At 44.4% G+C, this 14,281-nt stretch overlaps 1 protein-coding gene across 32 annotated transcripts in view; it reads right to left on the bottom strand.

Annotated features, from left to right (window-relative positions):
* CAMK2B (calcium/calmodulin dependent protein kinase II beta) overlaps window positions 1-14,281 on the bottom strand; it is an 866,219-nt gene that overhangs the window by 366,957 nt on the left and 484,981 nt on the right. The window lies entirely within an intron of this gene.

Genomic DNA, 14,281 nt, shown 5'->3' with positions numbered 1-14,281 from the left:
GGAGCTTAGAGAAGAAATATAGAGGGCTGTGGTGTACCTATGGAAAAAGGACATGTAAAGGATGACAGAGTAGGGAAGGAAAAGGAGAACGGGTTCGGGGAAGCAAAGTGAAAGGAGAAGAAATAGAATGTGGTGGGGACAACAGCGAAAGGTGAATAAAAGGATAAAAGTGTGGGTTAAGAGAATAAATTAGGCATGTAACGCAAAAAAAGGGAATGGGGACGCAGGCCAGATAAAGGGGTGGTACATGAGAAGTTGAGAGGGGGAGGAAAGAGGATAACAATAAAAAAAAGAAGAACAACAAATGATTAGATGTGGATCAAGAAATTTGAAATAGAGCGGTGGCAGAGAACAGAGGAGTGATAAAGGGGTTAGCTGCAGAGAAAAAAAAGAAACCCAAAGGAGATGCATCTCGTAGAGGAAAATTAGATGAGGAAATGAGAAAAGGAAAGAAAACACGCGAGCGCGCACAAACTGCAGCAGAGGGTCAGCATTTAACACACGACTGCTTGTTGGCAGGTGCAGCAAGCCTGATGGTTGGTAGGTGTAGGTGTGTGTGTGTGTGTTTGAGAGAGAGAGAGAGGCGCCCGGAGAGCAGGCTGCAGGCAACTCAGACAATAATCATGTCACAAAGTATGAGGGCTGCAGGAAGTGGGCCTGCCACAGTGGCTGCATGCAGGGTAGGAGGAGTTCAGGCAATGAGTGTGTGATGCCCCAAGGGCTGGCTGCTGGAAGCTCAGACTGCAGTGGGCACGTCACACCGAGTGTGGACGGGGATACTTGTATAGTGGGTGGAGCAGGAGTGTGATGCTCTGAAAGAAGGATGCGGGAGCAGTAGCTCAGACGTAGCGGTGCGTTACACATTGAGGGCACGCTACATGGGTCTTAGACACACGATGCCTGCGACGGTCTGAAGGATGGCTGCTCTCAGGGAGATGGCAGAGAGACCATGGTGTCGTTATGTTTAGCGCTGATGGAAAGCTGCAGTGAGCCCAGAGAGTAGGCTTGTGATGCTATGGGAGCAGGTGGCAAAAATCTCACACAGTGAGAGTGCGGTGCTGTGGAAGCGGTAAGTGGGGTTGTGACGCGGTGAAACTAAGCAATAGGATCAGATCTCAGATAGTGGACTGTGTCATTCTCCAAGAGCCTGCATGTTGATCAGGCACTGGCCATCAGTGATGTTTCGAGGAACGGCTGCAGGGAAGCTTAGACTGTGAGCTTGTGATGCGGGGGAAGTAGGCTGCAGGGTGCTCCCAAGGCGATACTCGAAAGATTGGAAAAAGGTCACACATTAGGCGCGTGATGCTGTGGCAGCAGGCTGGTAGGAGCTCAAACTGTAAATGTGTGGTGTGCCTGCATGCTATGCTGGGCATAGCTCGTCGCATTCCTCGTCCCAGTCCTCACGGATTGAGCAACTGGTCCGCGCACACAGATCTCACCCGTAAATAAAATCCCCCGATACTAGGATCTCTATTCCATATTCATGGTCACATGATCCATAAAGGAGGGGTTGTAACAAAGTACTTCCGCGCTGTTTTTCTGTTGCCGCGGTCACTGGGCTAAGACTAGAGGTGTTTGTTTTTTATGACATTTTTACGTGTTTGTTGATATAGCCTGCTCTAGCGGCCTTCATTTATAAACGGCACAAGTGCTTTAACTGTTGAACTCTAAGCGTTCGATTGCTCTCCCCTGCAGAGCGACTAAGGACGTGATGGAAATAGTGCTCTTTGCGTATCTCCCGCAGTTGAATTGGAGAACTGCGCGTCGGCAGAAGTTACATTACTGGGTGTAGTCTGCTGATGCTTGTGTGAATGTGTGTGGTGAGGTTTTAGTGGTATGCGCTGGTTCACCTATAGTTAGTTCAGGGAGCGATTCAGCAGGAGAGGCCCCCTCATCTTGGGGCTCTTTCCAGGGGTATGACCCCTCGAATCTGGGATAGTCTAGCTGTAGAGGGATTGTTCCCGGGGGTATATGCTCAATAGTGTCAGAGGGGCTGTTGGTCAGCAGGCATGGCATGTATGCAGGTCGGGATCTTAGGGGGCACTTGGTTTCAGTCCCTGCAAGCCCTGTGTGGTGGTCGTAAGTCTATCGTACAGACAAGCTATCTCGAGGTAGCATGGCCTAAGCTGTTCAAGACTAGAGCCTGAGAGGGCAGGTGATGCCTGCTGTTAATAACTTTCAAATCTGTATTGGCACATGCAAGGACATTGTCCTAGTTATAGTATGATATGTTAATACTTCTATGCCTCGGTGCCTTGAGTATAGCAGCACATGCGTTCTCATGACACACCGCCTTTCTGTTATGCGGAGAGCGGCGTTGGGCAGTGTTGTAACTTAGCTGGGTGTAGCCTGCTGGCGCTTGTCGTGAAGGTTGTAGTTTCCTGGCTTGTGCTGGAACGCCTATCAATTGATATGAAGCGCCTTCAGCAGTAGGGGCCACTCCTCTTCTCTTTGTCACTTACCTGGTAGAATGACTACACGACCCGGGGATGGTTACACTAATGTTTTAAGGAGTAAGACCCGGGGTAGCTGCAGATTAGTGGCAGATGGGCCTGGTTTTCTTCAGGCATGGTAATTGTCATGTCAGGATCAGGTCTCTGATGGGGCGCTAGTTGTGCCAAGCAAGTGTCAGGTCTAGGAAGTAAAGCACAGCGCCATGAAGAAATCTTCCCATACAGGGGCGGGGTTTCTTCAATCTTGAAACGATTAGGACAAAGTCTAAGGCTATTTTGAGGCGGATGGGGTTCATCTCACGCTGTGTGCGTTGACCTATTCCTCCCCTATTTAAAAGAGGCTCTTTTGAGCAAAGGTTGCAGGTAAAGGTAGTAGCGTTGGTGGGGGGCCCGTGCGGCGGCGGGGACCATCGCACGGGCTGTGGCGGAGTTACAGGGCAATCCGGAAACAGAGAGGTGCAACACAGTACTTCAGCGGGCACATAGGGGTGCCAGAGCCTAACCTAGAACCTCATGGGAGGCTAGGAATCCGAGACGGCGCCCCAGTAGTCCTTCGGGCGGTTGTGGGCCAGTGCAACCGGGGGTCGCTTAGATACGCCCCGCAAGGGGCGTGAGTAGTTTATTATCATAATTATCAGCAGCTGGGTGGTTCGCCACTGTGCTGATTGGCTCATCAGGCGGGCAGGTGGCGAGAATGCGGCCTGCCCTTGGATTGCCCGTAAGATAACCCAATGTGATTACATAATGTTGTATGTAACAATAAACCTGCAGCAATTTTTCCCAATCTTAACACTTGTGTCTGTGTGTTATTTGCGGGATGTTTGTTATATGGGGGCGGGGGGTTCCTGTGGCCCTGAAGTGACTATGGGCCGGGTGTCACGTTTGTGCTCAGGGGCTGTGGAGTTAATTTTTTTAGCCGCCTGTACCGGTTGCTAAGCAACAGGGCGGAGCCGCGCCTTTTCTGGCCTGACGGGACATTGCTTCTGCTCTTCTCCCGCACTTCGGTTGCTAGGAAATGAAGACAGGACATGGTGAACACCGCAGCATTTGTTTCTCACTTGTCGTTTACGACTGTGGTGAAAGGCTCGCTGCTGGAATATATGATATTACCACGATTACAAGTTCCACGCATGGCATTACCACGCGAATTTTAGTTCGCAAGTGGCTTTACCACGCTGGAATTTGCAACGAAGGATTATACCATGCATTTTAACGTCCTTTAAGCACAAACGATAAAGATTAATTTCTTACCTGTCACCTTCCTGTCTTTCACCAGCAGCCCGTACTTCAATTCACCATCGAAACAAGCGTCAAAACACGTCTACCAAAACTAAAAAAGGACTGCTATTTTCACGTACACGGCACGTCTTTGGGGGAGGCACTTTCCTTTTTCTTCGGTGGTACTGAAGTTCGTTTTTTTAATTTAAGTAATCCGCTCCTTTGTTTGTTTTTTGGGGGGGAGACCCCCCCAGCCCCCCCTCCGAGCCCCCCCCCCCCCCTGCCCCCCAAGCCCACGCCCCCCCCCTGCCCCCCCACCCCCTGCCCCCCCAAGCCCACGCAGAACGACTTGAAGGAATACCACGTCTCCCCCCCCAGCCCGTGGTAAAGACGTCGTGGAAGGCACCCTCGTTGTAAAGACGTTTGCGTGGTAAGTGTCACGTGGTAAACGTTATTAGTGGTAATGCCTTCGTGGTAAATGATGTTTCCCCGCTGCTGGTGTTGCTTTTTCCATATTGGAACTTCCAAAGAAACATACTCCCAAGAGGAAAACATTGGATTCCTCTTCAGAGGTGGAATTACCACAGGTCTGCGACACCGAGCTTCTCCAGCCAAATTTGAATTTATTACAGGACATGACGTAGTGGCTGCTACTTTGGCGGCAAGAGATGCCTCATTTGCTCCAAAAGAAAGCTACATCGATGGCCACTGATAAGTTGGTTGAGGAATGTTTGGACTTGATGGAACAGCAAGTTCGATTCCTATAGGACACACATATCCTTTGAATCGCTGTGGGAGGCTGCTTTAGGTTCGGCAGCCAGAAGGCATAGCTGGATGAGGTCCTAGAGTGCTGACAATAGCCAGAAATCTCTGCTAAATCACCTCTCATTTAAAGGCAGCACATTATTTGGCACCCGGTGGAGTGAGGTCCCTCCACTGAGCAGCCTACAGCTGCTTCCTATCCCCAAGGAGCTCCAAATGCATGACTATCCGGACAAAGTGGGTAACATCATTCAGCATTTTCTAAAAGAATGTCAAGTGGGCATCACAGACATTTGGGTCCTTCTGGTCGTCCAGGAAGGCTACCAAATTCAGTTTCCTTTGAACCAGCTGATTTCTTCCTCTAAAACTTTCCCTCAATGCCCAGTGTAATGGCAAGGACTGAAGAAGGGAATTTTAGATCTCCCCACCAAGGGTGCCATTATCCCATTGCCGAAACACATGGGGGGGGGGGTGTTATTCCATCATGTTCCTGGTACAGAAGCAGTTAGTAGATGTTCATCCCGTTCTGAATCTAAAAGGGTCAAGATGTTTAGTCCTCACCAGTGATTTAGAGGGTGACGTTGTAAGCTATTCTGCCATTAATAGTTCCAAAATGTACCTAGCCTCTCTGGATCTTCAGGATGCATATCTTCATATACCCATACATCACAACAGTTCTTAGAAATTTCTAAGGTTCACTGTTTTTGGAGAAAACTTACAATTGTGTCCAGCCATTTGGACTAGCTTTGGCTCAGAGTGTTCAGAAAGATACTAGTACATCTGGTGGGTTACTTTCTACCTGGACGACTGGCTAATTGCTGCCTCTTCTTTTTCAAGGAGGCAGTTCATCTTGTGGTCAAAGTTCTATTGTCACTTGGGTTTCTTATAAACAAAGCCAGGTCTAATCTTCAGCCCATACAGAGATTACAATTTATCAGAACACTTCATGAAAGATATGGGGAAGGTGTTCTTTCCTCCAGCAAGACAAAAAAAGATGGACCATTTGACTCACCTCTTCAGGCACAGAGAAGCCCTGCACGGCTCTGGTTAGCAGTTCAAGGAGACATGGCTGCCTCTTTGTTGCTGATTCCCTGAGCTTGTCTTTCCTTGTATCGCCTAGTGAATAATCTTCTGGATCACTGGATTTCATTCTCAAAGAACAATGAGCTCATGGTTCCCATTTCAGAGGAGACAGCAGCCTAAGTGCAGTTGTGTTTTAATCCTTCCAACTTGAACATGGTGGCTTCATTAGCTTCTCCCCTTCCCACTACAGTGACCACTTATTCCAGCAGTCTTGGTTGGGGCAAAAATGAAGAATCACTCAGTTGAGGATATATGATCCTAGGAGGAGCAGAGCAATTCCTCCAACTGGAAGGAACTCTCAGCAGTTTATCAGGTCCTGCTAGCTTTTAGTCCCTTTCTCAAGGATCAGGCAGATTGGTCCGTAAAGACAATCCAGTAGCAAGAGCATTTGTGAACCACCTGGGAAGCACAATGGTTCTTTAACTAATCCAGCCAGCACAGTTCATTGGCAACTGGGTAGAAGTGATTCTCAGTTCTCTTTCAACAATTTATCTGCTGGGAAAGGACAATGTACTGACAGACAGCTTTACTTGCCCATTACCATCCTCAGTGCCCATTGCTTTAAAAGGCCCTGTGTTTTTCTGAAGGTTCTAAACAAAATGGGAAAGCCATAGTTGGACCCGTTTGCCTCCTCTCCTGACACTTCTCCAGAATTTCTGCTCTCTCCTACATCCTCAGGTCTTGGGGGTGGACGCCATGAGTTTCAGTGGTCCAAGTGGCTTCTGTTTACCTTTCCTTCTTTTCCTTCACTGATCAAGGTCCTAATAAAGACCAGGGAGGAACAAGCAGAGGTTATTCTGGTAGCTTCACATTGGTGTCGCTGCCCCTTGTTTCCTTTATCGTCCAAGTTGGTGGTGAAACCAAAGTGGATATTTCTGATATCTCCGTCTTTCTCTCAGGTTCCCTCTCCTTTCTCAGAAGACCATAAAATCTTTCCCTAGCGGTCTCGCATTTGAATGGCAAATGTTAGAAGCAATGGGTTGATCTCTGGAGTTGGCCCTTTTTAAACAGAACTCTAGAATGTTAAGTACTTTGAAGCTATATGAACGATTCTGGAGAGACTTTCATTCTTGGTGTGTCTAAGGATTATAATGCCTCATCCTATCGGGCCCTCTAGTTCTAGATTTTTTGAGAGATCTATTTCTGATGGGCTTAGTGGAATCCAACTTGTGCAACAAGTGGCAGTAATTAGGGCCTTTAGGCGTTCTGTTTTGGATGCCCGTTACATGCTAGCTGTTAGACATCTTAGACGTTGTTTCCAAAAAAAAAAAAAAAAAAAGGAGTTGATACTCTTGTTCCTTCTTGGGATCAAACCTCAGGTATTTCGGCACGCCAGTATTCTCCATTTCAGCCCATCAATTGGTTATCTCTAAAGTTTCTGACCCTTAAGGTTTTCTCCTTTTTGGCATCTTCTCGTGGCATGAGCTGGGTGAGGTTGGGGCCCTCCTGGCAATTGAGCGGTTTTTTTTTAGTTTTTTTTTATAAAGTGGTTCTTAGACATGACCCATCATTTCTTTCCAAAGTCTCATCTTCTTTTTATTTATCCCGGGATTTAGTTTTGCTGGTCTTTTTCCATTTACCTTTTAATGATCAGGAATCACTTTGGCATCAGTCCGATTTCAATACAGCTCTTTCCGTATACCTACAGCAAACTGCCTCATTTCACACTGTAGACTCTCTATTTATGAATTTGCATTAACAAACAGGGGCCACCGTTCTTCTACCTCTACCCTCACTAGAAGGATCAGAATGATCATTTTTTCCACCTATCAGAAATCTAATGTTCCATTCACTTGCTTGATCCATGGTTGTTCAACCAGAGGGTATTTCCTCTTCATTGGCGGCATTCAAGGGAGCTTCCTCAAAGGATGCCTGTGCTGCTACGACTTGGGTTTTCTGGAACGCTTTCATTTCACACAACAAATTAAGGATGAGGGAAAGTAGCTTTGGCACGGTCAGCGAAGAGTGTGATAGGATGGGTTGTATAGAGAACAAAAAGTTGGGTGTACAACGCTCTGAATGGCGCAGGCACAAGGGAACTGTGTAAAACATTGGCGTGGGTCAGGGCAGGCTACATGGAGAGGTGTGTGAGAGAGAAGGCAAAGTTACATAGAGCTCAGACAGTGGTACATGTGATGCTCTAAAGGCAGGCATCAGATGACTTACTGAGTATGTGTGTGAGGAAATGATAATGCTGCAGAGAGCTAGGTCTGTGGGTGTGTTACTCGTAGTGTACGATGCATGGATGTCAGAAACTGGGTGCGTCTTGGAGCAGGCTGCAGAAAGCTCAGGCAGTGGGTGTGTTTTGCATCCAAGTGTAGGATGCACACAACTCAGGGCCTCAATGAGTCTTGGGGCAGGCTGCAGAGAGTTAGGGCGTGTTTTGCCTCCAAGTGTAGGATGCACACAACTCAGGCCCTCAGTGAGTCTTGGGACAGCCTGCAGACAGGTAGGATGGTAGGTGTGTGGCTAGGAGCACAGGATGCACAGAACTCAGGGCATTGGTGTGTTTTGGGCAGACTGCAGCGAGCTAGGCCAGTGGGCTTGTGTGTCTCCGAGTATAGGATCAGTGCTCAATTTGGAAAGTAATGAGTGTAGGTGCCAAAAAATCTGTTCAAAAGCCTGCAGTCAAAGCAATTATTTGCCTGCGTATGCGTAGTCTTAGTCTTGAATCCACCTCAGACCTCTTTAATCCGTACCCAGACACTATCTACCACTTTATTTCACTCTAGCAGGTTCCTACTTTCTCCACCTTCCTCTTGCTCCTCCTTTCCACTTACTTTATTCTCTCTCTCTTGACCTTAGATGAGGGAGATTTTGCAGGGAGACGAGGCAGCAGAGCATGTGGTGCTCAAAAGGCACGCAACAGAAAACTCCATGTCTACGCGTACCTGAATGTGCTACGCGTACCTGAATGTGTGTGTTACCGTAAGGCTGTGTTTTGTTAAGTGCACTGCGCAGGAAGTGGACTGTGTAGTGTTAAAGGGCAGGGAGCTCAGACACTAGGGTATGTGATGCTCTGAAGAAAGTTGGCAGAGAAGCATGAGTGCGCGCGTAATGCATTCAGTTTGGACAGTGGAGTCTGTTCCACCCTTAGGGCAGAAGGCAAAAAGCTCCGACCGTGTGTTTTTGCTGTAGTGGCAGGCCAGAGAGCTCAGACTTCAAGGGTTGGCTGCGTACAAGGTGCACGGGGCAGGCTTCAGAGAGACAATTTAGGAGACTATGATCTTGTGGCAGTGGATCCTGGCGGTAAGTGTGTGAAGCAGAGCTTAGGGAGCTTATACAAAAGGGAACAAGGCACTCGTAGCGCAGACTCCAGAGAGCCCTTAAAGTGGGATGAGTAATGACTATAATAATCATGGTTAGGATTCAAAGATCTCCGAGAGAATGGAGTGCGGACTGACATGTTTGGAATGTGCTTATTTGAGGAATGCAAATTAGAATACCCTCTGAAAGGTTTCCAGAAGAATGACTTTTGCGAAAGCGGCCCACGAGTAAAATGGATGAAATAGGGTTTGTAAAATGTTCTACTCTGCAGAGCTTGTTTGAGGGCGAGGATCTGCATATCTTGGATTACAGACTTTGCAGGGACATCTACAGCGAGTGTTGTGGTTTTGTCCGCTAGATAGAGTTGGTATAACTGAATGTACTGTGACATCTTAGTTAAATCGTCAAAGGGCGGTTCTGTCGACTAGACCAAACTGAATGGCCCACAAAAGAGGAGGCCAGTGCTTAGAGCTGCCTGCTTCCCCACAGTAAGGAGATCTAACTAATGTGATGCGAGAGGCAGGCCCCGAGTTGGTAATCACAAAGATTTTTTAAATATGCAGGCAGGCTACGGCGGGGCTCACTTTTGTACAGTTCGAATGTGAACCGCCAACTTAACAGGATGTCTCTTTCCAGGGCTCAGGGGCAGTGAGAGAAGAGACCTTATTGACATTGCGTCCAATGTGGTTAGATCAAAGGTGAACTCTAATGTTGAGAATCCACAATTGAAACTCAGGAACAAATTAGTTCTGCCCTGGATCTCACCAGGCAATATCTCCTTGGACACGTCTGTTTTCCAACTATAACTACTTCGGAGTCTCAACCACAGGACCAAGAGTAGAATGCTAGTTAGTGCACAGAAAGGAAGGAGATATGATATATCCAGAGAAGTTGTATTACAAAGGCAGTGGCAGTTCCTTTAATGGTCATACATCCATATAATGTGAAAATGTGTTCCGAATTGTTGTCAAACGGGTGTACAACAATTAGGCCTTCACTGCCCCAAGGGTTTTCCCCAAACTATCAGAAGATAGTTTATAGCAATGAATACGTATGTTTTTTACACATCAAGAACACAATAAGGCACAAAGGTCTTAAAGATGTAACTGTGTTCTTAGTTGCTTGATGCATTATTACTAGTGTCATAACTTGACAGTCTTTTACTCTGTTCCAGGACATAGAAGATATTTTTCATATATAGTACACACTGATTAGAGTGGTTCCATCGTACGCAGATTACCAGCCAGCAAATGTTTTGTCAAACATTGAGGACTTTTCAAAGGCAAGTTGCAAAGTCCTATATGATGGTACAAAAAAAGTGTCTCCATTGTGTAGCTCTGATGGTAGATACGGTTCAGAGCTGCATAGATAGTAAAAAGTCTGGTTTGGGTTGAACAGACGAGACAAGAGGAGCCCGGTATCGCATAGTATGGCATGTGCAGCAAGACATAGGCCCTCACTGTAACCTTATACTAGGCCATACTACATGATATCAGGCCCTTTGCCTTGAAAAAGTCCACAATATATGACGACACACACGTTGGCTGTTGATCCATATGTATGTTGTAACCACTCCAAACAATGCGGACACTGTATGAAACGTATACACCATCATATGAAAAGACTAAAAGAGCAACACAAGATTTTGAACACAGATGAGATAAATCTTGAAGACCGTTGTCCCTTATTGCGTTGTGTACTTGTACCATTAGGTGTGTGCAACAAACTCAAGTATTCACTATCAAGAGAAGCACAGCCCATTGAGAATATATGGGCATTCCCAACTGGCTTGGTGCCCACGACAGGCTGGTAGGACTGGGAAAGAGACAGTCATTTGACATGCAAGGTGAATCCACAACAGCTCCTGCATTGATAGTAGGACAGGCAAATAAGGTATCCAACTACATGGTATGCATCCTCAAGCAAGATGGCCCATATCAAGGTATCTGAGGGCAGTTGGTTTTCAATTCATAACATTTATTGTTTTATAAAGTATTATTTAAAGTTGCGCACTAGGGGATTTTTGTTTTAAGATACATTGCTTTCTTGGTGATCTTTCTACGGTGCAGACCTGACCTGGGGAATCACCAGAAATCCTTTAATATGAATAGGTATTAGCGGTGCATGATTTTATAACTTCCATACAAGGACATTTAGGCAGAACCAGGATACACTAGTCTAGTGTTCTTTCAAGTTTTCAGTCCTTATTTTCCTGTTTCGATCCTTATTTTTTACAGGTAGGTGTTTCTAATTGTGTTGTATTGTAAAATAAGACGTTTCTTCAGTGTATATTCACCCAAAATAAGAATACCATCATAAAAACACCATAATAAATACACTACGATTGTGCATATTTTTAAACATAATGAAAAACGCACAATCTAGAATGACAATGCTGAAAATATAACACAAACAAAACGATGGCTGTTTTTGCAGTCTTAACCAAAATGTGTGTATTTATTATTTAATGGAACACTGATGGAAAGTGGCGAGGGGAATATGCTTCAAAACAGAAATCATTTTACAAGTATTTGAGCATACAGAAATAACATTGTGCGCTTTTAATATCAACTGAAAAAACTAGGCAGCATTTAAAATGCTAGTTCAAAATGTGATGACATTAAAAGAATGAAATATGCCAATATTGATATATGTTAAAATATGGCATCAAAAAATATGCAAACATTAAAAAGTACAAATTCCAAAATATGCCATTGTTAGCTATAAACACAACCTATTCTAATACTAAATTTTAAAATATGGCACTAATATGTTAATGCCTATTAATATGTACTAATATCGCCTAATAATAATAAATATAGCACATTTGAGCTATGTCAAAGCTAAAATGCTTCAATTGTAACATTTCCATTAATGTAGTATGTTAAAGATACTGGTACCTCAATACCACAAGAAGCTACTATTTAAAAAGATGCCATGATTAAATACTAATTTTTAATATGCAAACATTATAATTGATTGTATTACGATAGTCTTATTGTAAAATATGTCTACACTAACATATGCACAAATGAGAACATGCTTATTAATAGGCAATGTATTTTTTTTTTAGGGTGAGATTGTGGAAAAACACAGTTCAAAGAATATTCTAAGCAACAAATGCTACCTTTTGATCAGCCCAAAATTCTGTTTATTAGGTTTAAATTGAGGACATTCATTTTTCCCCTACAGTATATTTTATTCTGTATCTGTTTAAGAGAACATATGGAACGCCCCATATTAGTTTTAGGATTTTAGAAAGAGAATATCAGGCAGGTGACCCGATATTGTGGAAAGCAAGGTGAAACCGGAAAGGTGTGTGATGTCAGTAGTGTAAGAGAGTATATAGCGCTGCAAGTAGCAAATACACAAGACAACATTGCCTCCCTCAGACATTACACATTGAAGACATAGTTATGGGAGTCTGTGGTGTCTGCAGATTTCTGATGCAAAGCACAAACGAGACATCCCTGTATTCATATCTCAGAAGGCTCTTATTTGAAGGGTCCTATCCCAGAAAGCAGCTCATTCTTCATGGTCTGCTCCCCACATCAAGCAGCGGGTGCATGAGCACTTATTCAATGGACGCCTGGTGTCCTTCTCTAGGCAAATTTCCAACCCCAGTTGCATCCTGAGGCCAGTATTTGACCTTTCAATCAATTTGTTTATGTGATAAGGTCCTCACTGAGCTGGACACATGAAGAATGGAAGTTATAATACTTCACCTCTTTGAAAGGGCTGGGTTGTCATTCTGACTTCTTACCTTCAACCCTCACTCATCACATTCCATCATTCACACCTGGAGCCCATCTTGTACCCGCCCCTCACTCCCAAATCTCGGTGGAAGGGGATGATCAAATACTCCTCACCCCCCGATACCAGCCTGTTTTAGAAAGTAATTAATAGGGACAGACACCACATCAACTGCAGCACAGGAGGATGGGAGTTATGATGGCGAAGGAGTGGTACAGACGAGATATGGGAGGAGTGGAGAGGTTTGGTGAAGGTAGTGCTGGGGTGCGGAGGGGTAGTGATGAGGGGAAGAAGAGGTCACAAAGAATTCCATCACCCAAGAGGCACTCATGTTCTCGTAGTATTTTAAGGAAAAGAACAATCCTACCGCCACACTCTATGAGTGGGTGTGGAGGAGTTACTGGACATGTTTTTAGGTTCAGGCTTTGAAAATGCTCCTTAAGCAAGGTCTCCCTAAAATGCATGCTAACTGGAAGTCTGTCAATACCAGAAAAATAAGTTATTTGTTCCCTATGTCTCTACATTAATCTCTGCACCCTCATTTAAAGCATATCTTCCAAGAACGAACCCACTAGTTTCCCATCCAAGGCTAACTTTAAATAACAGCCTTTCATCTACACTTCAAATGGTGCCAAACTACAAACCAAAACAACTTATGTTTTCCAGCTAGAGAAATCCAAACACTCTGTCTAACCTACCATTAACACTCTAGAAACAGCTAAAGGCACCGTGGAAGGCATCTCTTCACATTCTACAGATAACAAAATTCACCACATTTACTCATTCTAGAACCCTACTGACAGCTGTTCTTTCTCTACAGCATCTTAAGAATTCTAATATCACCCACCAAAAGTTTATTAAATTAAAATGCTACTGTATAGACTCACTGTAAGCACCATACAGCATCTTGGTTGAACTCTATACTACATAAATAATACTACACATATTTATTACTCACCCACTTAGTATCACCAGTGCTGCAAGTAGTCAAACAACAAAACAAACATAATACATCCCAAAACAACTAAAAAGCAGCTAGCTAATTTTGGAGAAGCAAAGGACAATCACCCAAACACTAGCCACCAAAAAACACCAGGCCACAATCAAAAAGACAAAAAGAAAACCTATAAAAAGTTCCATCAGATAACCACAACACACCAAGCAAAACAACTGGACACACCCACAAACCACACAAAAAAGTATATAGGATTAAAAAGAAAGAACAAATACTAGCCAACAACCAAAAACAACAAACATCCAAAGAAGGACAGAGAAAGTTCAAAACAAACTCCCGATCACCCAGTAAACAATTCAGCAGTATCACCATTCCACACAAAGTAAAAAAAGTATCAAACAAGAAAAAAGTACTGAAATTCGACTTAAAATGATATGCCGAAGAAAAAGTTATTAACAATGAAGGACACATAAAAGACCTAAACTATTTGAATGCTTGATGTGAACAACTAAAAAGATCATGCAAATAAAGCACTGCATAACCAAGAGCTACTAACCACCTGTAAAACACCAGAAAGTGCCACATAAATTAAGAGACACCTCACAAACTCCCTAAAAAGGGTCCAGTAAAAAGCTAGAAAACCTCTTGCAACTAGCAGAAGGCAAACTGCACTCTAACAGAATGTATTTTGCAAATTACCAGTAACAACGAGTCAACCAAAACTACCAGAAACCCATAGAAAGCATAGACAAACTAACAAAATCACCTAATAAATTTGCAAAATTCATAT

Source organism: Lissotriton helveticus, chromosome 11 (assembly GCF_964261635.1).
Source record: "Lissotriton helveticus chromosome 11, aLisHel1.1, whole genome shotgun sequence".
Taxonomy (NCBI): Eukaryota; Metazoa; Chordata; class Amphibia; order Caudata; family Salamandridae; genus Lissotriton; species Lissotriton helveticus.
Note: the sequence above shows the minus strand (reverse complement) of the source record. Positions and strands in the feature narration are given on the sequence as shown.